The sequence below is a fragment of the Pleurodeles waltl genome, chromosome 9 (genome assembly GCF_031143425.1).
Source record: "Pleurodeles waltl isolate 20211129_DDA chromosome 9, aPleWal1.hap1.20221129, whole genome shotgun sequence".
NCBI classification, from domain to species: Eukaryota; Metazoa; Chordata; class Amphibia; order Caudata; family Salamandridae; genus Pleurodeles; species Pleurodeles waltl.
This window is the reverse complement of record NC_090448.1, coordinates 970,351,039-970,375,964: the sequence shown is the minus strand read 5'-3', so window position 1 is coordinate 970,375,964 and position 24,926 is coordinate 970,351,039.

Genomic DNA, 24,926 nt, shown 5'->3' with positions numbered 1-24,926 from the left:
TAACAGCAATAATTTTTCAAGTACAACTGTTTGCTATTTCATTTTCCAGATTCAAATCTTCATGTAGTGTATTCATTAAAAGTCTGTTATGATGTTTTTTTTTTGTCCTTGGATATATCTTCCGCCAATGATTGTGCTATATACATATTGTACTTAGAATCCACGAAAAGGAACATCAAGGGAAGCTTCTAGCCAACACTCGTGCCGACGTGCGTTTTGGTGTAAAGTGACCAACTGGTCATACACCTTCTTAAAGGCACGTGTTTGTCCACCGTCACTTGTCAAAAGATGCATACAAAGAGGTCTGGTCCATTTAAAGTCAATCTATAACTGAATCAATCAAAACAAAATAATCCAAATGTCACTGACTTTACACCGAAACATATGTCGGCCTGAGTGTTGGTTAGAAGCTTGCCGTGATGTTCCTTTTTGTGGATTCTAAGTACAATATGTATATAGCACAATCATTGGAGAAAGATATATCCAAGGATCCACCTATCCCTTACCACTTTCCTTTAACCCCTTACTCCTTGCCTTACCCTGTACCCATAATTCTTTATCCACAACTCCTTACTTTTAACCCCCAATTTTACCCAGAACATTCTAAATATATTTCCTTAATTTCTTGAGTCCTAGTTCCTATACGCATACCCTACCCTAAACATTTATCCTTAGCTCCTCACAATTTACCACATACCCATAACCCCTTTCCCTTAACCCTACCCCTTTAACCTTACCCCCTTATCCTTATACTCCTAACCCCTTACTACTAACCCCTTATCACCTTACCCTTACCTCTTTGCCCCCTTAACCTCTTCCCTTAACCTCCATACACTAATCCATTTCCTTGTATCTATAGTGTTGCCCCTTATTCCCTTATCCTCTTACCTCTACTCCCTTACCTCTCTCTTGCTTACCCTTAGTATCCCACTCTTACATTAAACCCTAAATCCATATACCTTCACCCTTCAACCCTTACAATTAACATTACCTCATCCTATGAAATAGTGTCTATATATTATTACCTATATATTTTTCATTATATTATTTGCAATGAAATGACAAATGATGAGAGGTTGTATGATGAAACTGTAGTCCACAAGTAAATACCCACAAACAAATGGCATGACAATGGAATGGATTCAAAGAAATTATATGTTCTCACATTCCTGGAGAGAACAAGAACTTCATTGATGAATTTTTAAACCTCCCCACCACTTCTGTCCAACACGCCCACTTTACTCACCTGAGTAACTTCAACCTCCAAGACAATAGAAGTATGAAGACAAGAAAGGGCATTTTTATCAACCTCATAAGCACACGAATCATAGCACAGTTTATCTGCTAGCGAAGGCTTTGTTTGCATTGGTGCAGCAGGTGCAGTGGTACGAAGGCCTGGAAGACTCACTGAACAATGATTATTCTTGTATGTTCTCATGCAAAGAACAACCATGGTGCTCATTTATTTCCTTGCAGGAAGGCCACGACACACTGGCTATGTGACAGCACCTAATCAACACACTCTGCAGGACACAGCCTCAACTTTGTCTTCTCAACACAACCAACCATCCAATGCAATTCTTCCATACCTCTGGACCGGACTGGCCACCTCACCATCCCCATTGCTCTCCTCAGTGCCTAAGCAGCAGACTGAGGTCAACCCAAAAGACAACAAATTTTCATTTCAAATATGTCTCCATTGACCACCCAAAGCTCACACTCATATTTTGCCCTGTCAACTCTAATTCCTGCATTGTGCTGTGATCTTACTCACCATTGTCAGTTCTACCCTCTCTCAGGAGATAAACCCACTCCTGAAGAAACCCACAGTATACACTAATGACCTCACCAAATACCAGGTACTCATATATCTACTCTTCTTCCCAAGATCAACATAAAAAGCAATCTGTGTTCAATGGCAATACCACACCAATGTCAACTATCTCTTGGGTGCAGTGAAGTCTCTAAAACTGACTTTTAGGAGCAAGCTGTTGAGGTCAACCTACACGTACAATGGGGATTCATGAAAATTGTGTGCATGTGTATTATATATATTCACTGAAAAAACCAAAGTCACGTGACAGCAGTCCTGTAATTGAACATGTCATGAGTGATGTAATATGTGAGGTCAAAAGCAGGGTTGGGCCTAACTGGTGTAATTCTCTCTAGTGTAATTCCTCGTAATTACCGCAAAATGACTTGAAATTATATGTTGTTACAAGAGAAGTGTGATTCAGCAATTTGTGCTATTTTCTTATTACAAAATACACCATTGCATCCAAGAGGGTCTGGTGATGCATTTTGAACTAAGAAAATAGCACTACATGCTACGAGCCACGGACAGCTGTAATCAGCAGCCGCACACTTTCTCCTCTTTCATTTTTCTGGGGCTTCGATGGTAGGATTTCTACCCCAAATTGCTCTTAATTACTCAAGGTGGAGAAATCAAGTAATTTTAATAATGTTGCATCACAAAATTACTCTGTTTACTCTGTTGTAATTAAAATTTCATCCAGAACTAGTCATAAGCAGTGCATACGGGGATGCAAGTTATAGTTAATTCAATAACGTATTACTAGTGAGTGTCAGTTTTTTTTTATTTAGAACAATAGTTCTTATATTATTACAAGGTATAAATATAACGTTAATTCAGCCCTTGTTTTTTCTAGTGAATTTCTTGGGTTTTTTAATGGAAAGAAAGATATAATTACCAGACCTAACTATAATGCCACTTTAACATGTATTTTTTTAACTGAATTTCTGTTTCTTTTTAGTGTAAAGTAAGCTCTTATTACCTTACCTAACTAAAAAGTCACTTTAACCTTAGTTTTTAGTAAATTTCGAAAGTTTTTTTAAAAAATTAAAGTGAAATCTTATACCCATATCGACATATGTTTTTTTAACTTTTTTTATTCAATGAATTTCTAGTTTATTTTATCTTATTCATCTAACTCCTTCACTGAGCATACGTTTGAAAGTGCACAGTATAGGGTTGGATGTATGGCCTGGCTTGTGGGCTGACCCTGTGCCCAACCTCATGTGGGCAGTCATTCTCCCGTTGGCCATGTTCAGTGTGTGGTTTTTAGGAGGGTCTGGCCTGCATCTAGGCTTTATTCCCAACCTCCAATGTAAGACTACCTCCACCCTACTGGCAGCCATCCTCCCACAGACTCCTATCCCACATTTTCAATTTTTTTGTATTTTTCTATCTTTTCTGGGTACCATGATACTCCTGCGGAACCACCTGTAGTTCTGCTATGAATCATGTTGGAGTGACACCGGACCACTCAAGAGGCCTCTCTGGGTCATGTGGGAGTATTGTGGGACCCGCATCACAAAACAAAATTGTTTTGCCTCAGGGAGGGGGCCCCCCTCAAAGCACAGAGGTTACCTGTATTGGCAGCCACACCATTTGATGTTGCAACCTTCCAATCATATTGCTCAGTCCCAAAAGACCAAGGCAAAGATGGCCTGGACAGTAAAAAAGCCTTCTAGGTCAATAATATTGCTCTGTTTTTGGATCTCTGGCACCACAGGAGTCCCCTGAAATTCCTACAGGAACAATATATCACTAACTTTTTAACCTTAATTTCTCAGAAATACATACATAAAAATACTTCTGGCTGGATATTTCAGGCTGAATATTCACCTTTAATAACTGAGATAATCTGTTAGAGAGAGGACAGTGAATTGTTGATCTTTTTCATAACTGCAAAAGGTGTAGGATAACTCCCAGTATTTCTTTGAAAGAATTCTTCCATTACCCAGGCTTAAGTCAAGGGGAGGCCAAAGATGCTGATGATGGCAACTTCAGTACTTTGTAGAACTGGTCAAATATGTACGTGAGGGAGCGTAGCAACTAGGCCAGGTCACCAATTACAGGGTCTGCTCTCTGGTTCTTTGTTGTTATGCAACATCTCTTTACAATCTCAATGTAGACGTTTGATGAAGGGCCACATGTCAATCAATCAAGGAGGCTGGCAGAAAAGAAGCATCCCTCACAAACATCCTTCCCAACCTCAGGGAAGTATGTGGCATGTGGATTTATCTCTAGGATGTACAAACACCTATGCAGCTCACATTGGTATAGCATTATAAGATATTGGCCTAAAGAAGCCAGTAAATATTTATGTTTTGAGGGTGGAGCAATGAGCATATCACATCCTGTTCAGTGCTTAAATTTAAGGTTTTGGCATTGCCAGTTTGCTGACTTGTGTTCTCGGTTGAGAGCAGAAACCTTGATTGCAGTGGGGTTGGATGTGTATTTCAACCCATGAACCAATTATTATTTACACTTTTTCCCCTATATCCTGAGAGAACTGCATCAGTTCAGAGCTCTATTGATTCACCGGAGAGAGAGGGTAAAGAAAAAGAGAGGAAACACAGAGGTCTGGTTTGGATGGCTATATTCACTGTGATGACAGTCACACAACCGCTTTACAGAAAAAAAACTTATTTCAAAGGGCAGAATACACATTTTTTCATGCATTCTGGGTGATGAGGGCTTATCTTATCTTATCTAACCTGACCCTTTCTTATCCTATCCTATCCTTTCTTATCTTATCCTAGCCTATCCTTTCTTATCCTATCCTTTCTTATCTTATCTTAGCCTATCCTATCTTATATTAGCCTATCCATTCTTATCTTAGCCTATCCTTTCTTATCTTATCTTAGCCTACCTTATCCTGTGGCTCACTGATTTGTACTAGGAGAGGCAGTAGCCCTCACTCCCAGAAACTACAAAAACTACTGTACTACCAAAAATATATTTAAAGCTGTCCCTAACTAGGCACTCTTTCATCAGAGGGTTGTGGGGGTTACCCCATGAGAATACTTTAGGGGGATTCTTCTGTGTACCTTTTTTCCAAAGAGCACCCTATGGCTATGCTAGGGAAGTACTGGAATAACATACAAACAAGTAAAAATAGCAGACTACATTTTGAAAAATGTCAGGGTGGGACAGCTGCTAGTGACAAGTCGACCCAGTCCTGGCCAGAAAAATGTATATGTATTTTGTGCTTTCACACTTATAGAGGATTCCTTTAATCAACCATATATGAAGAAAAGTCAAATGTTGATAGCAAGAAGCAAGCTCTGCGACTAGAGTTCAGGAAGCAAGTTCTCATGCTAACAAAGTCCTTGAAATACTTTAGACTGTAGCTGAAATGGGGCCTAAAATAGAGATTGAGAAGACTTTCCAAGATTGTAGTTGGTGGTATAGCTCCATGAAATGTATTCCTCTAGGGCAGAGGGGCCTCAAGTGATCCCGGGGGGGGGGGGGGGGGGGGATGGGGGGTGGCGCCAAACTCTGGCCAAAAGAAATATTATACAGATAACATGACTTTGTTGTAAGCAGAAGCATGTTATTGCAGTTTTAAAAAGGTAACAGTACTTAACTGCAATGTTTAAATAGGTTTAGACTTATTTAAACATTGCCATCTTTCTAAAGTAATTGTGAAAAATTCTCAGGGGGGCCCATTGATTTTTATTTTTCAACTGGGGGGGCGCGGCATTAAAAAGTTTGAAGACCACTGCTCTAGGGTGTTAAAGAATTGGGGTGGTCAAAGAGAAGCCTTCTTCTTTGAATTCCTGTTATATTACCAAAATGTGCACTGGGTTGTTGAGCAAGAAATATGGGAGCTTTGTCAACCTCAGTCCAACCCAAGGTCTCAACTTCAGACCAGCACAATAGTGGTGTTAATCTTCTGTCCTTTTAGCTCTCTCTTTCACAAGTGTCTCATCCTACCTATGAAACAGATGTAGTTTGAGTGAAACCCAAGATGACAGGCAGTGAACAACAAGGAGATGTTGAAAGGAACAGACTTTAGATAGAGCAAGTTAATAAGGAGAATGAGAAAAAGAGGGCTATGAATGAGAAAGAAAGGACTGACAAGAGGCCAAGAGTAATAAAATGGACCTACTGACAGACCAATTACCCTCTGAAACGGCTTAGCCCATGGCTTCTGCTAACCCAATCATCCTCCCTCCCACTAGTCCTAATGTTTACAAGGATGTATCAGAGATCTACATGATATTCATGGATATATTTGCATGTCTGGCTATGTTTCACTTAGAAAAAAAGCCATAAAACTTACCAACAGATTGGGAGGCCATAGTGTAAGGCAGCACCTTGCCTTTGTGTGGCAACGAGGCAGTTATTAACATAGATGCCAATAAACAAATAGGCATATCTGAGGATGAAAGAGGAGTTTGTGAAGACATTTGGACACATGCATGCCCAGCACATTAGGAATGGCCTTTGAGACCCTATCAAAACAGCGTATGAGTTGATAATCATGGGTGCATGGGAAAATTAAATACCTGGAAGTTGGAAGTAAGGGAGGAATGAGTGTAATTTGGAAAGTATGTTTGACTTATTTATTTTAGAGGGCATTTTGATGCTTTTCCTATACAACTGTGCCAGGAATTGGCTGACTCCCAGGCTGCAGGTCCCCAGATTCTTGCCTTAGCTACAGATTGACTGATATAAAAAAGAGTGAGCCAGAGGAAACAGGGGAACAGCATGGCTCCTGAGTTGATAAAGTAGTAACTAGCTTACTCAGCTGAAACACCTGAAGGCTCAGCTGAAGGCTGTCTTCTTCCTTTCTCATGATGCCACTTGTTTGGACACATATGTGCTTCTTTTGTTTGAAACTATCAGATGTTCTACTTTGCAAGCACATGTGTAAACTTCTACAAATTTGTACTTTTCCTTTGCTCCTTTGTTTGTGTTACATATATGCACCAACATAGTTTTCTGGGTGATACCCTGACCAACTAACTGTGATACACAGACTATTATTTTTTCTTTAGTTACTATACATTTTCAAACTTAGATTGATATGTGAACCATTGGTAAGTACAGATTTACCATTCTTAACTCCACAGCTATGTACCTTGAAGATGTTAAGGTATGTAGATGTGGAGTTAGAGAATAGTAAATCTATACATAACTATGCATGCTTACTTTACAATATTGTGGTAAATGTAGCATGGCGGCAAGTCTATATAGGTAAGTATAGCGTTACTATTCATAACTCCTACTCTATGTAAATAGAAGCCATTAAGGCACTTAGATGTTGAGTTAAGAATAGTAAATTTATGCTTAGCCCTATGAAAATGTATGGCCACATGTATCATAGTGATGACTGTCCAGGGTTACTAGAAGATGATGACAAGTGCGGCTAAGCAGCCAGGTGTAGTATGTCGACAATACTCATCCTGCAACAATTTTTTTTATTGTACAAAGACAATCCTCTGCTGCATCACACTCCCATACCTTGTGGCGGCCTCGAGCTATAGCTGAGATGCCAACTTCGTGATGTGAAAGTTCCACAAACAATTGTGGTCTCACTTTGAGCTCTTTCTGGCATGCTGCTGTTGTCCATCAACTGGAAGTCCATGTACCAGATTCTGTCATCATTAACCTTCACTGGTTCCCTGGAAGCAGCAGATTCCCTGCACCCTGCAGCCCAAATAGCGGAAACTGAAGGGGGTGCAATAGCAAATGGAACCCCAAAGTGAAAATATAACCCTTCTACTACTGGGTAGTTCTCAGATATTGGCCTGTGTGCGATTCCACACTAAACCCAACTAAGAGGTGTCAGAAATTCAAAGCACAGTTCAGGCCATTAAAATTTCCTCAGTGAAAGTAATGGTTTGTAGATACTGGGCCCCTAATTTGTCCAGTGCCCCTAATCTGGACCTTGGGGATTTGCTGAACCAAGCCACAGAGCGTGCCAGAAAAATCCAACCCTGACCAGTAGTTTCCAACATACCTGCTCATTTTGATCCCCAGTGGCCAGTCGTCATATGTACTGGATGGAGAGGATCTGGGACATCAATATATACCATTTAATATGGGCCACGGCCTGAAGAAATAAATAAAAACATCAGAAAACCCTTTTATCCCACTAAATGTATTTCCCTGATTTCACTGCATACTTCAAAGGATCTGTAGTGTTGTACTGCCTGAGCATCATCACATGACTCGATGAAGGAAGTAATGAAATTTATAAAGAGCACTGCTATCCCAAAGCACATTCTGGTCCTGCCACTTTATATCTCTCCATTGACTGTTTACCTGGTAGAGGTCAATAGAAGTAATTTATCTGGAGCCTCAAAACCTGACTGTAAAGATAATTGATTCCAAGACCGCCAGAAGCATTCCCTATAGGTTAGCATAGCATCTTACATCTGATAGGTGGTTATTGCCATTTTCTTTAGGTTACTAGGTACTATGGTAAATTTAAGATCGTAATTCATGAAGCATAATTGCTTGACATATTACCCGCTGTATTTATCTCACTGTAAATTAAAGATATAGCGAATTATCAAGAGTAGGGTGGGAGGGCGGGCAAGCTGTGGAGTCAGTGGAGGCCACCACCAGATTTAGACTTCCCTTTGAACTTGACAGCAAGTTGTTGCCAAGTTCAAAGTTTAAAGTGTATTCTGCGGACATGGTGAGAGCCCTTACAGCAACCCTGCATGGTACTGGTGGATTAGCCATGTCATGGCAGCAGGGTGGACTGGTTGCCATTTTTTACATTGTCAAATGATAAGCCCCTAAAGCTAGTGTTAAACCAATCTCCCTGGCGCACTGGAATACTTCTCTAAAGGTGTGAAGGATATTGATTCATTTTTCTTGCCCAGGACCACAATAGGGGTCCCATGTTGGACAAAAAAGGTGGAAATTGTGTTGGAAGTCATTCTCTAATGAAGGTGTGCCTTGTGATGCCATTTTGGCCGATAATGTTGGAGGTTGACTCGATGAGAGCTTGTTTTTGAAGGCGGAACCAGCGACAAATCCATCATTGAAAACACAGCAGTTCTGTACCTCTAAATGAGGCAGGGAGAAGTGGGCTCGGAGCTTGGACATCTGCTGATTTATGCCACGTAGCAATGAGTCCAATAATCTTACTTCTTGCTGGACACTGACATTTATTATTTTAATTTTATTTATCATTTTGAACAATAACACATTGAACAGTGATTGATATTCAATGAGAGATTCATCTTCTGGACATACCATTGAACACTGATCCATTTTAGTTTTGATCTTCTGTTTTACATTGTCTTTAGAGCAAACCTTGACAACGCCTCATGTGGGTTACTGCTGTTAGCGCGTCTGACATTAATAGGTAAACTTACAAGGGGACGCAAATAGGTTGATGAACCTTTTGACTCGCAATTAAGATGTTCTTACCATAGCTCCAGTACATGTAAATCGATAATCAATAACCAATACACAATCCCAATAATCAACAGCAATCGATAACATCAATAATCAATGGAGTCAGAAATTGTCCTGCACGATGACCTTTAAGTCATGAATAAACACACCTTTTAGTAAAAGTTAGAATATTTATTTCCCTATATTAACAATGCTAAGGTCATGTAAATTAATCTCAAAATCAAATGAAACACATACAGAAACAATACTGGCTGTCCAAAGCGGCGGCAGAAACCTAATCTACTCAAAGCTTGAACTACAACACATTCTAAGGTTATGGTACAAATTAATAGCAAAGTCAACTGCGTCAGAGTGATTACATACATTTAAATTCAGCAGAGGAATTCATCAAGCATTATTCCCTATTAGCAAAATTTCATTAGTGAAGATCCTTAACTAACACCAGATTAGCATCAGCATGTTGGGCTTCATGCAGAACAATTTAGCAACACAAATTTGAAAAAACCTCTAACTATGGTTATGCCAAAACAGTGCAGTTGGTACCTAGAAAGGAAAAGCAAATAGACATAATATTCAGCAGTCTAATTCATAATACCTATCCTCAGTGTGGATCAGGAAGCAGAGTCAGTCTTCGTCCTCAGGACATCAGTTGATCAGCAAGGCATCAGGATTCAGCATTGAAGTTCAGAAAATGCAAAGTCTTTAAGCATTAAAGTTAAACATGTCTCTTGTCTGGACGAAACATGGGCAAGAATGAGCTATCCCTCTCCATGCAGTTCTGTTAAATTAAAACTACTAAAACTATGTCTCAAATCCCTATTGGTCAGTTAATCGCATGTTCACACTTTATCCAATAAAACTAAAACTCCAAATATATGAATTCTATCATTACTCCATTCACATGTCATTGATTTGTTGTCCTGCAATGTCCTCATCATCCGGCTTGTCAGGTAACAATATTGTTGCAGCTTCTACTCTAGTCAGTATCTCCATTGTTCTCTTCCTGAGAAAGTCAATCTCAAACACATTACACACAAAATGTTACATTAGCAAGATCAGCATCTTCTATCAGTCAGTTCACATGAGAACCTTCAGTTATGAGCACATTTAAACAATGCAAAATGGAAATCACAGTTTAACTCTCTAGGTCAGCCATTTATTAAACATTAAGAAATACAGCTTTGACATGAGGCCTGGCAAGTAGGCCAAGACCGTTGCTAAGTTAAGGCCTACAATTAATAAAGCTAGTACATAATGTATAACCCTTAATGTGACAAATTACTACATTAGTCAAACATATATTCATCATTTCACAATATTGGACTGTTAATAAGTACACTTTGTGAACACTGACGGCCACTCTTCGTAAACACATTTTCAAATGCGTGCATTATTTTTCTACATTATTATATTTTCTACACAAACCCCTTATTCAGAATACATGAACATTCATTAATACATTTAAAAAAAAAACACCCTGCGCTAGCACTACTTATCTATCCTAAAGAGTCTTCTCAAACTCCTGCATGCCACAGCCTTTATCAGGCTATGCCAGACAGGTAAAGCAGTCCTAACCACGTAACTCAATAAATACTGAAGTAAGCACGCTTTTTTTAGTTGAATTAATAAACCATTCATGCCTTCAGTTCCATCACACGCAAACGAATCGTCCTCTCTAGGCACGGTTCAAGATCACAGACAGAGAGAGGCACGCACACGGTTCCTGCCGACTCCAAATGCTTTGATAATTGCACGTACACTTCGATATGCACACGCGCCCGCCTGCACACAGGCACTATTCGCGGTTGTTTCTGAGTGGGTCGGCGTCTTAGTCACTCGCACGTTCACGCGCACGCACGCGCGCGACGGCTCTTGCTGTTTCATTACCACACAGAGCGTCGTAAACACTTCCCAGTGCTGTCGTGTTAGAGTAACACGCGCGCTTCTCCGTCCCCCTCTGTCGACCAGTGACGTGAGGAGCGGCACGCACACTTTACAGGCTCTCTTGATACTGTTCAGCACCACGGACAGAGAGCGCGCTTCGAAGCTGTGGAGGGGAGGAAAGATGCTAGTTCTGTTTCCAGCTGCACTGCTTTTCGGTGCGATTCTCACGGATGCAGTTTTGTCCGTGCTCGTCCTGTTTCACTACCACCAACAATGACATGCCCCTTGCTACTTTGCTGACTTGCTTTTATTTATCGTGACAGGGCCACAAAGAACAGGCTCTTGCCGGCTTCCGCGTCGGAGATATCACTTGAAACACAAATATGTGCTGTCAGTTTGAGAGCTCCCACCTTTGGCAGCTCAGGCAGAATATCACATTCTCTTCGAGTGGTGTTTCAGAATTATGTTTAGTCACACTAGTGGAGGTGATTAAAAGAGATAAAAAAGGGGGAACGCATGAGTGGGGGTGGTGGTGAGGAGGCGAGGCACAAAGAACGAGAGAGAAAGACAGGGGAAGGAGAAAGAGGGAGGCAACTGAGTGAGGGAAGTAACGCATAGAAAGAGGGAGAGAGGATGAGTAAGAGAAGGAAGTGGAAGAAAGAAGAAGACTGATAAGAGACAGAGAAGAAAGGAGGTGGAAAATGACAGCACAGTAGAGAAAAAGAAAGTAGAAACAAGAAAGTGAGTGTGTGCTGCTGACGGAGTGACGGGCGTTCGAGAGGGATATAAAAGACTAAAAATAAAAGAGAAGAAACAGCCAGCGATAAATTGAGTGAGAGTGAGTGAACAGGACTGAGATAATGACAGGGGTTAAAAGTTAACTCTCTAGGAAGCCCCGCAAGACACATATTCATATAGTCTGTCTTCACTCTCTTCTCAGGCTGACATGAAGGAATTTACAACCAGGCATTAAAGACACTGCTTCTTGAGGTGTCCTCTGTTTAGCACCGAGTCGAGGGATGAAACAAGGAACTTTATAGTTTCCAAGCACAAAAGGAATAATGGTACACTAAAGATATAAAGAAATCCATGAACATAATCTCTTAGGTTGCGGGATCAGTAAGGACAGGTTTCAATGGGTTCAATAGGCCTTTCCACAGCATCAGGACATGAATGGCATAAGAAAGGCAGCAAACTGACAGCTGTTTTATGACCAGGCAGTAATTAAACTGCTTTTAGAATGGGGTCTGGTTGGCTATGGGAGACCCCTAAGCCAGGCAGAACCCACCCATTTTAGTCTGGGCGAGGGAGTTACACACCCAAGATAACCCCTGCTCACGCCTTTGGTAGCTTGGCCCAAGCAGTCAGGCTTATCCCAGAGGTCATGTGTAACGTGCGTGCACAAGACACAACACACGTGACAAAATAAATACACCACAAAGTAAACACAACAACAACTTATGAAAAAAAAAATTGTTTTGCCTACAACATAATTACACCAAACACGACATGTATGAGTAATACTCTGCTACACAAGCAGTTGTCAGAACATCACACAGGTTACTAGTACTCTGCAAAAATGAGCAGTAATCAGGTAAACATAGGTTACTGGTATTCTGCAGCACAAGCAGTAGTCAGGTTGTCATTACCACCAAAAATAAACATACATGACATCAACATTTCCATAGGGCATATGTGATTATCACCAGAATACATGTCATAACAAACACATTATCAAGAAGCCACATAAGAGAGAAACCTTCCTATGTGGCATGTCAGACACCAAACATGCACATTACATGTAGAACAGTACCAGGGCAACATAAATCAGTAACATTGTACCAAACCAACTCTTGTCAACACCATCATGGTGCAGCCACCCAGAAATGCTTCCCCATGGTATGTGTCAAGTCAAACATCATCACTGAATCAAGTGGCCTCATGCTACAGCTTTACAGTACCTTGGTTGCCCATATCCTAGCCACACCCTCCCAATGGAAGTAAGGCAGATCTTGAGTAGAAACGGCAGATAGAATTACCTCAGGTCAGGGAGAGGCAGCACAAGCAATGAGGGACAAGAGTACACCTGGGGAACTGTAACCTGTACAGCAATCCCCCTTAAAACACCTTGTACGTGAAGGTCTGAGAGCATCTGTGCTATCCTTACACAGTGGGCGGTAATCACCAGTCCGCCACGTTGGGCACCAGGGCCCCAGCATGCCTACTACAACAAGGAGAGCAGTAACAAGAGGCTCAGCGGAGAAGGGACCTCCATAGAGGCTTCCCTCCCGTCCCATGAGGTGTACCTCAATGCCCTCTGTAGCCGTTAATCAAAAGGTGAGTGGGGGCATCTCCACCCCATGAGGACTGGTGGGGAGACCTCTTACTGGTCCGCATGAATGCAACGTGAGCTGGGTTACTACCCGTGAGCATGGTACAGCCATGGCTGGCAGAACGCAGCCCTCCTTTACTTCTGTGGAGTGCAACCTCCTGCTCTGAGGGAGCGGGGCTCACTTAGCTCTGGGCCACCCGGTAAACTCTGCCAGCCTGGGGAGCTCCTGGTGGTCCCGCATCCACACCCGACAAGGTGCATGAGGTCTCCATGGGCAAGGCACCTAAGCTGGTGTTTATTAGTGCCCTGGGGCACTGGAAAGTACACTCAGGCCTACACTGGCTCGTCACTGGGAGATAGTTGGGCTATTCCCTCCTCCTCTCCCTGGCTACTCCTCAAAGGGGGGAGGACGAATGCAGCCCCCTCTGGGAATAAAAATCACTCGGATTGAGCTGTGGAGGTAAAGAGCAGAGAACTCTTCAGATACGAGAATCAGAAGAAAATAAATCACTCTCCTCATGCTGAATTAGGAAAACAAAGCGTTCTCCCCGCGCTCAAGCAGGAAAACACTGAGGCGCTCCTTCTGTATTGAAATAGTCCAAACAGGGTCGAATGGGGCACACCACCCAGTCCCTTGAGATCACTGGGGAAGGTTGAAGGAGAAATAAAGCAGCAGTGGACCAGCACATCAGGGTCCTTGGAGCAGCGCAACAGTCCTTGTGACCCAGCAAGCCACAGGTCAGTTAAGATGTCGGTTCCTGAAAGAAGCATATCAGGTTCCTCTGGCAGGTCCACACAGTGTTTAAAAATGTGGGGGACAGCCCCCTGTACTTATACTCATTTTGCGCAGCTTCCACAAAGAGGGAGATGGGGTTCCAACCAGCCCTAACCGATTCCAGGAATGTCCCCTCTCTCCTCCAGCACTGGCTCCAGACATCAGTAGGGGGTAACAAGCCCTTTGTGTGAGGCCAGGGCACAACCTTTAGAGACGCAGGTGTGCCCTGCCTCTACTTCTCTTAGCCCAGGAAGACCATTCAGTTTTCAGATGCCCTCTTGTGACACCTTCACCCTCCCTGTGTACAGGCTGCCTGAAAAGTATGTACAAAGCCCAGCTATCACTCTGCCCCAGATGTGGATTGGAGGCAAACTGCAAAACACCAGTGTCATAAGCACAGAGAAATGCTCACTTTCTAAAAGTGGCATTTCTATAATGGTAATAAAAAATCCACCTACACCACTAAGCAGGTGTTTCTCACTACCATAGCAACCATATCAAACATGCATACGCCACCCCTCATAGATCAGACAATACCACTTATACATAGGTTAGGGCATTTCCAATGCAATCATATGAGAGAGGCAGCATTCACAGTATTGAGGAACCAAAGAGGCTGTTTGTCACTTCTAGGACATGTAGTACATAAAGACATATTTCCTACCTTTTACATACACAGCACCATGCCCATACAGCTAGCTAGGGCCTAGCTTAGGGGTGACTTATATGTAGTAAAAGGGAAGTAAATTTAGATGTCAGGTCCCTCTGGCTGTAAACTGTGCATGCAGGCCCTGCGGTAGCAGGCCTGAGACAGGTTTAAAAGGTTACTTCTCTGGGTGGCGCAACCTTGCTGCAGGCCGACTAGTAGCATTTAATTTACAGACCCTGGATATAGGGATAGCACTGTACAAGGGACTTACAGGTAAATTAAATGTGCCAGTTAGGTGTAAGTCAATCATACCAAGCTTAGAAGGGAGAGCACCTGCACTTTAGTACTGATCAGCAGTGGTAAAGCGCTCAGAGAGTGCTCATCAAAAATGGTCAGATAAAATAGGAGGAGGAAGGCAAAAAGTTTGGGGATGACCCTGTAAAAAGGTCTAGGTTCTACTACTGCCCCTTTACTTTACTGTTGTATAACTTTTGTGTATTTCTGTGTCAGGGTCTTGGTCAAACCACTTGCGGTAAGTTCAACAGTGTCATTTCATTAATTGTTCTTAGGTTTCGAGAGGGGGTTTAGTCCCTGGACAGTTCCTGTGACATGCTGTGCCCATGCCCTATAAGACTTTGTGCAAGGTATACTGGTTCCATGTACAAGTATACATGGTTGCGGGGTGATGTGAGCTTGTACCTCAATAACTTTTGCCCTGCTACAATGAACCCAAAATTCTTATTCCATGATACACTTGACCAATACTGGGGTAGGCTGTATGCATGGTATGCTAGACTGTCGTCTCACAAGGTTGTGTGCAGGGTTCACTGGAGCATGCTCTAGTTGGTGGCATTACCAATTGGAAGTAGCTGTAGTACAGAGTATTCCTGTACCTCTAGGACTGTGGTCTACTAAGTTCCCTGTGAATGTCCACTGTGGTCAGCAGCTTACCTGCACCATGTGAGACTGGTGTACAAAATGGAGTTTCTTCATGCTTGTAATATATGACCCAATGATTCTAGACACAATAGGTTTGGCTTTCTCTCATCAGTAGGAACCCCATGTTCTCTATGTCCCTTTTTTAAGTGCTATGGTTCTTTTCAGGTTGCGGTACACCCCATTCATTTTCGGTATCCCTCATCCTTCTTCCTACAAGAGTTGAAGTGCAACTCTCCGGCTTTTGTTGCTGAATACACATACTGATAACTACACGGGAAGTTCCAGAACAAACCAATTTTCCAGAGTGCCAATACAGGAAAAAGTCAGCACCACTTTTCAAACTTCTTAGACCCCAAAAGGAAATAATGCACAGAGTTTTTCACTTCCACTTGTCCTGTGGGGTTTATTTGCTGGTGCTGCTCTGAAAATGGAATAGACTCGGTTTTATGGGTGAGCAAAGAAGCATACATTCCTCTCCCAGAGCTACACGCAATTTTCACAAAAACAGTGAAAAACACATGCAGTATCTCCGGGTCTAGGCCAAGAGTGAGTCTGTGTAAAAATTGGAAATATTTTTTCAAGCCAATATCATTTGCGCTGAGTCACTCACAAAGAAAAGTTAAGCAACAGATAAGGGGCAGCCAGCTCATATTTATAATGGGGGTGGGGAGAGGAGGCATACAATAAAAGTTAAAGTTTAAAAAAAGGCACCTACCTTGTGAAGATCTTCTCGCGTTGCGCTGATGCATGACGTCACAGGAACCAGGAAACTGCACAAGCCAATACTGAGGCTGGTTTCATGCTGGTAACCAGCATGAAACCAGCATCAGGACTGGTGGGAGCGGGCTTTCTCAGCACTGGAGGGCTGTGCCTTCTCTAACCCAGCTGTCTTAAGACAGCTGGGTTAGATATGTTTAAAGTGTGCATGTGTGGCTGGCAGTCACAAGATGGCCGGCCAAAGGGACATGCGCACTTTAAACAAGTGCACAGCTCCCTGCTTCCACTCAGCAGCAATTGCCACGCCTCGTCCTGACACTCAGTTCAGGACGGGACGTTGAATAAATAAATGGTAATAAATAAAGTGTACTACCATTTTATTTTTCTGTCATGGGGGCATTTTGTTGGTGGGACGATGCTCCTCCGCCCATGTGGAGAGGCCGCCCCTGCAATAGATATGATAAAACTAGTGAGTTACCAGCGTGATCCGATTCCAGAATACTCATGAGAAAAGATTAAACAAGTTATGTACTCACAATAAAAATGCTTGCATGTCACCAGTATTACATGGTTTCAGAGTACATACAAGAAAAAAACTAAGCAAGGTATGCACTTGGATTCAAAATGCTTATACTTGTCACTTACCAGGGTGACCAAGTTTCAGAATATTTGGATGAAAAGGTAATGCAAGGTATGCATTCACAAACAAAGTGCTTGCAAGTTACCGATGCAACAGGATTTCGGAGAACTTGAAAGACAAAGCTAAACAAGGTATGCACTTGCATGCGCAATCATTTGATAGAACTCACAGTTTCCTGTGAACGAAAGCTACAGGTATGCATGACCACAGAAACAATGCAAATATGTGACTGCTTGAGTGAAATGTGAATGAGTATAATTATGTTGGGAGTTTTCTTAGTTTTAATATATTATCCCACTTGATATGTGAATTTATTTTTGTAAGCTCTTTTTTTTAAAACAAAAATTATATAATTATGTGGAAATGCACTGTAAAGTTTAGAGATTCACTAATTTAAAGGACATAAACTATTGACTTGATGTCTAAGAATTTATATTTGGGTTCCTGTGCATCTTTCATGCACAGTCAGTGTGCGTCAGAGATTGTTTATTCTCTGATCTTTGCAGGAGAGAGGCTGGTCTCTCAGTATCTCTTCTTTGGGCAACTGTATTCTCAGCATCTCAGCAGCCTGTGGAAGAAAGAACATTTCACACTCTTACTCTTGCAACACGCTTTCCTGGCTCTGGTATGACGCAGACAGTAATCAGTTGCTGAACAAACAGACATAATTCATAGGTGAGCAGACATGGATCAGCAGCTATTTTTCTGAGTAGGAAGGGGGTTCTAAAACTTAGATTCACTCCGGAAGGTCTAATTGTATTCCTCAGGCTCTTCACTTTAGTTTTTTTTACTCCAGGCTAGCATGTCTGGACACAAACCATTGAGAAGGGCAGCAGGTAGGTGGGTAGGCCGGACTGCCTTAGCTGACGGCTGCTCATGGGCCAGTAGTAGCTCAGTCAGCACCCTCAAGATCTCAATGTTAAGGCTTCATAGTGAGTGATACTTTTTCACCTTTGTAAAATAAAGGCCAGTTTTAGGAACCCTAGTCCCTTGGGCCAAAGCACAGGCTCAAAGTCAGCTTCTCAGGGCATCTGCTGGACTGCAACCCATGAACCATGTACACATTACATAAGGATAGTGCTTTTTGGGCAGTGATCAGACATGTGAGACTACAGGATTATTTGTTGCATTAGTGAGTTTCAAAACTCATTTCAGTGTAGAGGGTCACACCAACAACAATCCATACTATTTACTTTAAAGTCTTTATTAAAACCAATGTCCTAATCTAGTGCAGAAAATATGTATAGATTAGATGTATCTATAAAAACAAACACAAATGTGGCAACAAAAGCAATTACTAAAAAATATATGAAAAAATATCAATATTGTAATGCTAGTTCTCTAATGCATTCCATCGAATGATGGAGCAAGTCTTTGGTAACCAGCCCCCTCCTTCTAGCACTTAACCTAGCGGTTTTAGCACCAAAAGCACCCTTTGGAGTTACGTTAGGGGGCCTTCAGCCCACCTACAAAAGCTGAATTGGTGTTTTATTTTTATAGCTTTCGTGCTTGGAGTAGGTCGCTCTGTGTCTCAGTTTTAGTACTACTGAGCTGATGAGACAGTGGCTTTCACTGGAGATGTGTCTATCGCAGCTTACATGAACCAACCTCCCTGAAGATTCCTTTCTGCTTAATACATTTGGCTTAAGTACACGTTTTGGGTTATTTTGCTGCTAAATGCAGCATTCAGCACAAATTGCCAAATAAAGAATGGCACTCACACACATGATTATATGAAATGCAGTAGGAGTACAAAAGCGAAACATGGAAAGATTATGTCATCCCAGGAATGACAGAGCAATAGCGCTGATTAATATATGACTACATATGTCTATGCATGTTGATAAATGAAAAAAAGCCAGGCAGAAAGTCTTGTGCATATTTGATTATGCAGCAAGGGGGGAAATAAAAAATGAATCCAAAATTGGTTAAAAAGCAAAAATACTAGCTTACAATAGCAGAGTGCACAAACAGCAGCAGCTTTTCACCGTCTTTTTCTTGTTTCATTGAGTTAATTTCTTTCTGCACTGATGGACATGATGATGTTCAACAAGTCTTGCTTCCATCAAAAAAGTTAGAAACGTTGGAACTAATTGCAATGATACTGGTATTCGCCAACTGTAGATGATGGTGATCCCAGGATGCAATCAAAGATAGAAAATGTTGAAACTGCATATGAATACAGCATCAGAAGTAGAGACAAGCTTACAGTTGCATGAAAAAAGCTAGTGAGATTGTCGGTTGCACACAAGTTGGCACAAGTGTAGCCACAAGTGAAGATTAAACGGCAGCAGCTTTGATTATGTGCTAATAAATTTCAAAATCCCTGATGCTGTCTGATTGGTCGAGTCAGTTCCCAGCAACCAAAAGGAAGGACATATTTTTGTCCAATGAAGTTTTCAACATGACAATTTGAAAACAGTTCAAGCACTAAAACATAGGTTTCACTTGAGGAGATTGAAGTTTGTGAAAACTCAGAGTCCAGCTTGCTCTTAGTTTAGCAAACAATTCTCCTCCTAGATAGCATGAAATTGCTTTGCAACCCTGCTCTTCATTCAGAATATGTGCATTGGTGTTCATATTAATCTTACTAACTTCAGCAAGACAAAAATACGAATTGTACACTCTGTATTAAGAGAGGTTGTTTATGTTCCACAAAACACACTTGAAAACAGTGCCAAAAAAGAAGAGGGCAATTCCAAAAGTAGTCTTGAAGCCAGTCAATAAGCCAGAGCCAATAGTTTTAAAAACATAGATCATGGCAGTTGTGTTGAAGACATGGAACTCAGTGTGTATCCAGTAAGCAAAATGCGTTAGAAAATGTGGCCCATATTTATCATGGATTTGCCTTACCCTTGCACCACCTAATGGGGAGCAAGGGAGACACAAAACCTTAAATGATTTTTACAAAAGCCATGCAATGCCGCCTTAAATGGCTCTGTGTGACTTTGTAAATGTGGAGCAATGAAAGGCAGCACAAATCACTGAATTTCGTTACTCTGCCGCAGGTAGGCATTAAATAGGTGGAGCATGGGTGCTCCCACGCATCCACTAATGTATTTTGATGCATTACCAGATTTATCATTAGTCGAAGGCCTGGAAATGTTAAAAAATCTACGTCTCTCCAGGGGAGGTGTAACAAGGAGAAATATATTTATTACTTCTTGTTTTACCTCTTTCTACATGTGCTACACATGTAGAAAGAGGAAAATGCCTCTGAGGATAGTTGTGTGTCCTTTCCTGCACAGAAGCAATCTTGCGTTCAACTCAGACCACTTTGCACCATGTGGCACATTCCTGCCCTTTCATGCCGAACAGTGGAGCAACATAGCTTATCGAATTGCATTGTGTGGAAATATTACAAATATGTGCCAGAGTTTTCATAAGTTGTTGGATCTGGTGTTCGGACAAGATATTGTTTACCATTTCAAAAATATCGAGTAGGAGAAATATCAAGTTTTAAATATCATGACAGAATCATTTTGTGCAAAAATATTGTTGACAAAAATATTGATGTTTTAAGATAAGATGTACTGTATAATTTTTTAAGTTTCTTTATGTGTTTAAATAATATTTTAATTATCTATATTTTATATTGTTTGCATAATTGTTGTTAATGTTTTTCAATACAGTTTGTAATTTTAAGTTATTTATATTTTAAATTTAATTGTGAAATAGTAATTTACGGTGTCAGAGCGGGTTGTGAGGTTTGTAGGGCTACAGGATGGGAAGTTAGTTAAGTATAATTCATATGCATAATTTTTAATTACTATTAATTACTTATTTGGTTATTGAGTATGTAAATTGTGCAAAAAATATTTTTGTTGGGGGTTGTTGAGTTCGTAGAGGTATAGGGTGTGAAGTTAATTAAATAATAAATAATAGATTATTTTTGTAAATTAATAAATAATTAATTATTAATTATGTAAATTGTGATTTTTTTTAAAAAATTACAATTTAGGTGCAGGTTGTTGGGTTTGTAGGGGTACAATGTGGGAAGTTAATTAAGTAGTAATTGATTCATTATAAATTATTTATTTATAATTAATGGATTGTAAATTAATGAAATATGCGTAATTATTATAATTTTTAAATTTAGATATATGTTTAATGTGCTATTGAATTGTGTGAATTTAATGAAATAATGATTTAATAACATTTTTTCATATATTAATTATTAAAATAGTTGACAATTATTTTGGGTGTAGGGATAGTAAATGTTACCCCCCGCCCGAGTCCAATGCTTTCCCTACTGTTGAACAGATTGGAGTGGGAATAGTACATTTTACCCCTCCAGAGTCAACCACTTTCCTTACTATTGCACTGACTGGAGTGGGAATATTACATTTTACCCCTCCTGAGTCTAATGCTTTCTCTACTGTTGCACAGACTGGAGTGGGAATGGTAAATGTTACCCCTCTTGAATCCAACAGTTTCCCTACTGTTGCACCGACTGGAGTGGGAATAGTAAATTTAACACCTCCTGCATCCAACTCTTTCCCTACTGTTGCACTGAATGGAGTGGGAATTCTAAATTTTACCCCTCCTGTGTCCAACACTTTCCCTACTGTTCACAGACTGGAGTGTGAATAGAAAGTTTTATCCCTTCTGAGGCAAAAGCTTTCCGTACCGTTGCATGGACTGAACTGGGAATAGTTACTTTTACCTCCCCTGAGTCCAACAGTTTCCCTACTGTTGCACCAACTAGAGTGGAAAGAGTACATTTTACCAGAGCCCAACACTTTCCCTACTGCTGCACAGACTGGAGTTGGAATAGTACATTTTACCTGTCCTAAGTGCAACACTTTTTCTACTGCTGCACCAACTGAAGTGGTAATAGTACATTTTATCCCTCTACAGTCCAATGCTTTTCCTACTGTTGCACAGACTGGATTGGGAATATTACATTTTACTCCTCTTGAGTCTAACACTTTCCCTACTGTTGTACCGACTGGAGTGGGAATAGTAAGTTTTACCCCTCTTGACTCTAACACTTTCCCTACTGTTGCACATACTGGAGTGGGAATATTACATTTTACTCCTCTTGAGTCTAACACTTTCCCTACTGTTGTACAGACTGGAGTGGGAATAGTAAGTTTTACCCCTCCTGACTCTAACGCTTTCCCTACTGTTGCACATACTGGAATGGGAATATCACATTTTACCTCTCCTGAGTCCATCGGTTTTCCTGCTGTTGCACTGACTGGAGTGGGAATAGTACATTTTACCCTCTTGAGCCCACTGCTTTTCCTAGTATTGCATAGACTGGAGAGTGAATAGTAATTTTTACCCCTCTTGAGTCCAATACATTCCCTGCGGTTACACCAACTGAAGTGTGAATAGTACATTTTACCTCTGCTGATTCCAACGCTTTCTTTAATGTTGCACAGACTAGACTGCGAATTGTAAATTTTACCACTCCTGAGTCAAACACTTTCCCTACTGTTGCACAGACTGAGTTGGGAATAGTACATTTTACCCCTCCTGAGTTCAACACTTTCTCTACTGTTGCACATACTGGAGTGGGAATATTAAATTTTACCCCTCTTGAGTCCAGCGCTTCCATACTGCGGCACTGACTGGAGTGGGAATAGTAATTTATACCCCTCCTGAGTCCAACACTTTCCCTACTGTTGCACAGACTGGAATGGGAATAGTATATTTATTATTTACACAGACTTATACACTTTTTTAAATATTGTTTAAATACACTTTTCCCTAGTGCTGCATATACTGGAGTGGGAATAGTAAATTTTACCCCTCATGAGTTCAATACTTTCCCTACTGTTGTACAGACTGGAGTGGGAATATTGTATGTATTATTTCTAGAAATGTATAGTTTTGTTTATATTTTTTATAATTATATTATTATTATATTTCAGTTTATTTCTGTTTATTTAATTTTTTTTAAATCAGTAATGTTTGTAATATATAATAATGTTTTAGTGAAGTGTATTTTTTTATATTGTTTACTTTTTTTATGTGTAGTTAAATTAGTATGTTTTGTAATTGTTTTCCAGTTTCTTTGGTATGGTTTTTAATCTATTATGTGTGAAAATATTAAATTAAAAAAATAGTTAATTATAACAGCTTTAAATTGTATATGTGTATCTAAACCTACACGCATACATATGTGTGTGTTCATTTAAGGAAGTCAATATTTATATATATGTTTTATATTATTTAGGTATATTTATTCACATTCTATTACTGTTACTTGTTAATATATTTTATGTTTACTACTCGTAACTATACATATCATAAAAAACAATATCCTTATATACATATTTTTCTATATTAGTGTAAAACAATATATTTTTTAATATTTTTGTACTTTCAAATATAAGTATAGGATAACAATATTTTTGTGCTCAATATGTTTGTCATGATATTTTTGTATCACAATTTTCAGGGTTTCGATATTTTGTCAGTGAACCGTTGGATCTCTGAGGCAGAACGGGCTGTTTAAAGAGCAAATGTCTCAGCCGCAGAGGATCCTTTTTCTCAGTTAAACTTGCTATGAGTTTATTACATTTACCAAAGCCTGGATTTTGTATTTATAGTTAGTGATTGGCCAATAAACACTTTTAATGCCTTTCTTTGAAGGAGGATAAAGAGTAATTTCACATTTCACTACTTTTTGAATAGTTAACAAATACACAAAATTTGGGCCAGACCACCACAGGATATACTTGTTCTAATTAAGTAGCTACTGTTTTTCCCATAGAGTGTTATAAGAGAGAATTAATAATAGTATAGTTCTGAGGATTGTACAAGCAAATCTAGGCTTCAAAGGTTGCAAAAGCCACAGGTAGCTGTGGTATCTTATAGGAGTGATAGACCTAGATGATTAGTACAGGAAAATTTGTTAATGAAGGCAGGATTGTGATTAGTCTAGTAATGGAATTAAAAAGTAGAATTTCAGCTATGTCATAGGAATGTATAATGTGTGCACTCTTACCATCCAAGAGGTGTATATTTTTGACAATCATAGAAATGAAAAGCAGTGTCAGACAAGGAAAATAAACAATGCAACAGCCACATAGGATGTGGAACTTCAGCTATAAAAAAAGACGCTCTCTAACTGTTTGATCAAGAGATGATTATGGGATCTTTGTTAGAAATAGTTATCTGCTTTGCAGTGATATTACAAAGAAGAAAATGACAAAGGCACATTATGTTCCTTGAGTGTTGGTAGTGCCCAACTTAACTGTTTTGGTGGAAGCATTTAATCTTGCCCATGTGGTAAAGAATTCAATGTGCCTTGCAAAAGATTTAGAAGATGAGATATTGGAGATACCATGGATACATCTGCAAGAGTTTGACAGCCTTTGCCATTAAGTTTGAATGTGATGTGCAATATTTCCCTGTCAGCTTCCCTAATTCTGTCTGCAGCTCCTCTCTCTGAGTACACTTCTTCTTCTTTCATGACTGCATAGATTAGTCTAGTGATAAACCTTTTAGTAATTACAAAATGTGGTCCCAAAATGTAAATCACTGAAATCTGTGTCCTCAGGTATTTTTGACATATGTTTTTACTGCAAAAAATAGAAAGTGATAGATGGAATTCTTGAATTCAATTCAGCTACTGACGATCAATCGGTGCTGCATTCCAATCCATTTTTTTTCACCCGCTCTAGACAAAGCCCCACTTCATGGAAATAAGCACTGGCCTTACTCCTCATGGAAATAGCCCATCACAAACTGCCAGACAGTGCTCCTCCAGAAGAGACCACAAGCAACCACAGATCTGTTTTACCCTATTTGGGCATCATCAGTAGGGTTTAGCTTGAGACT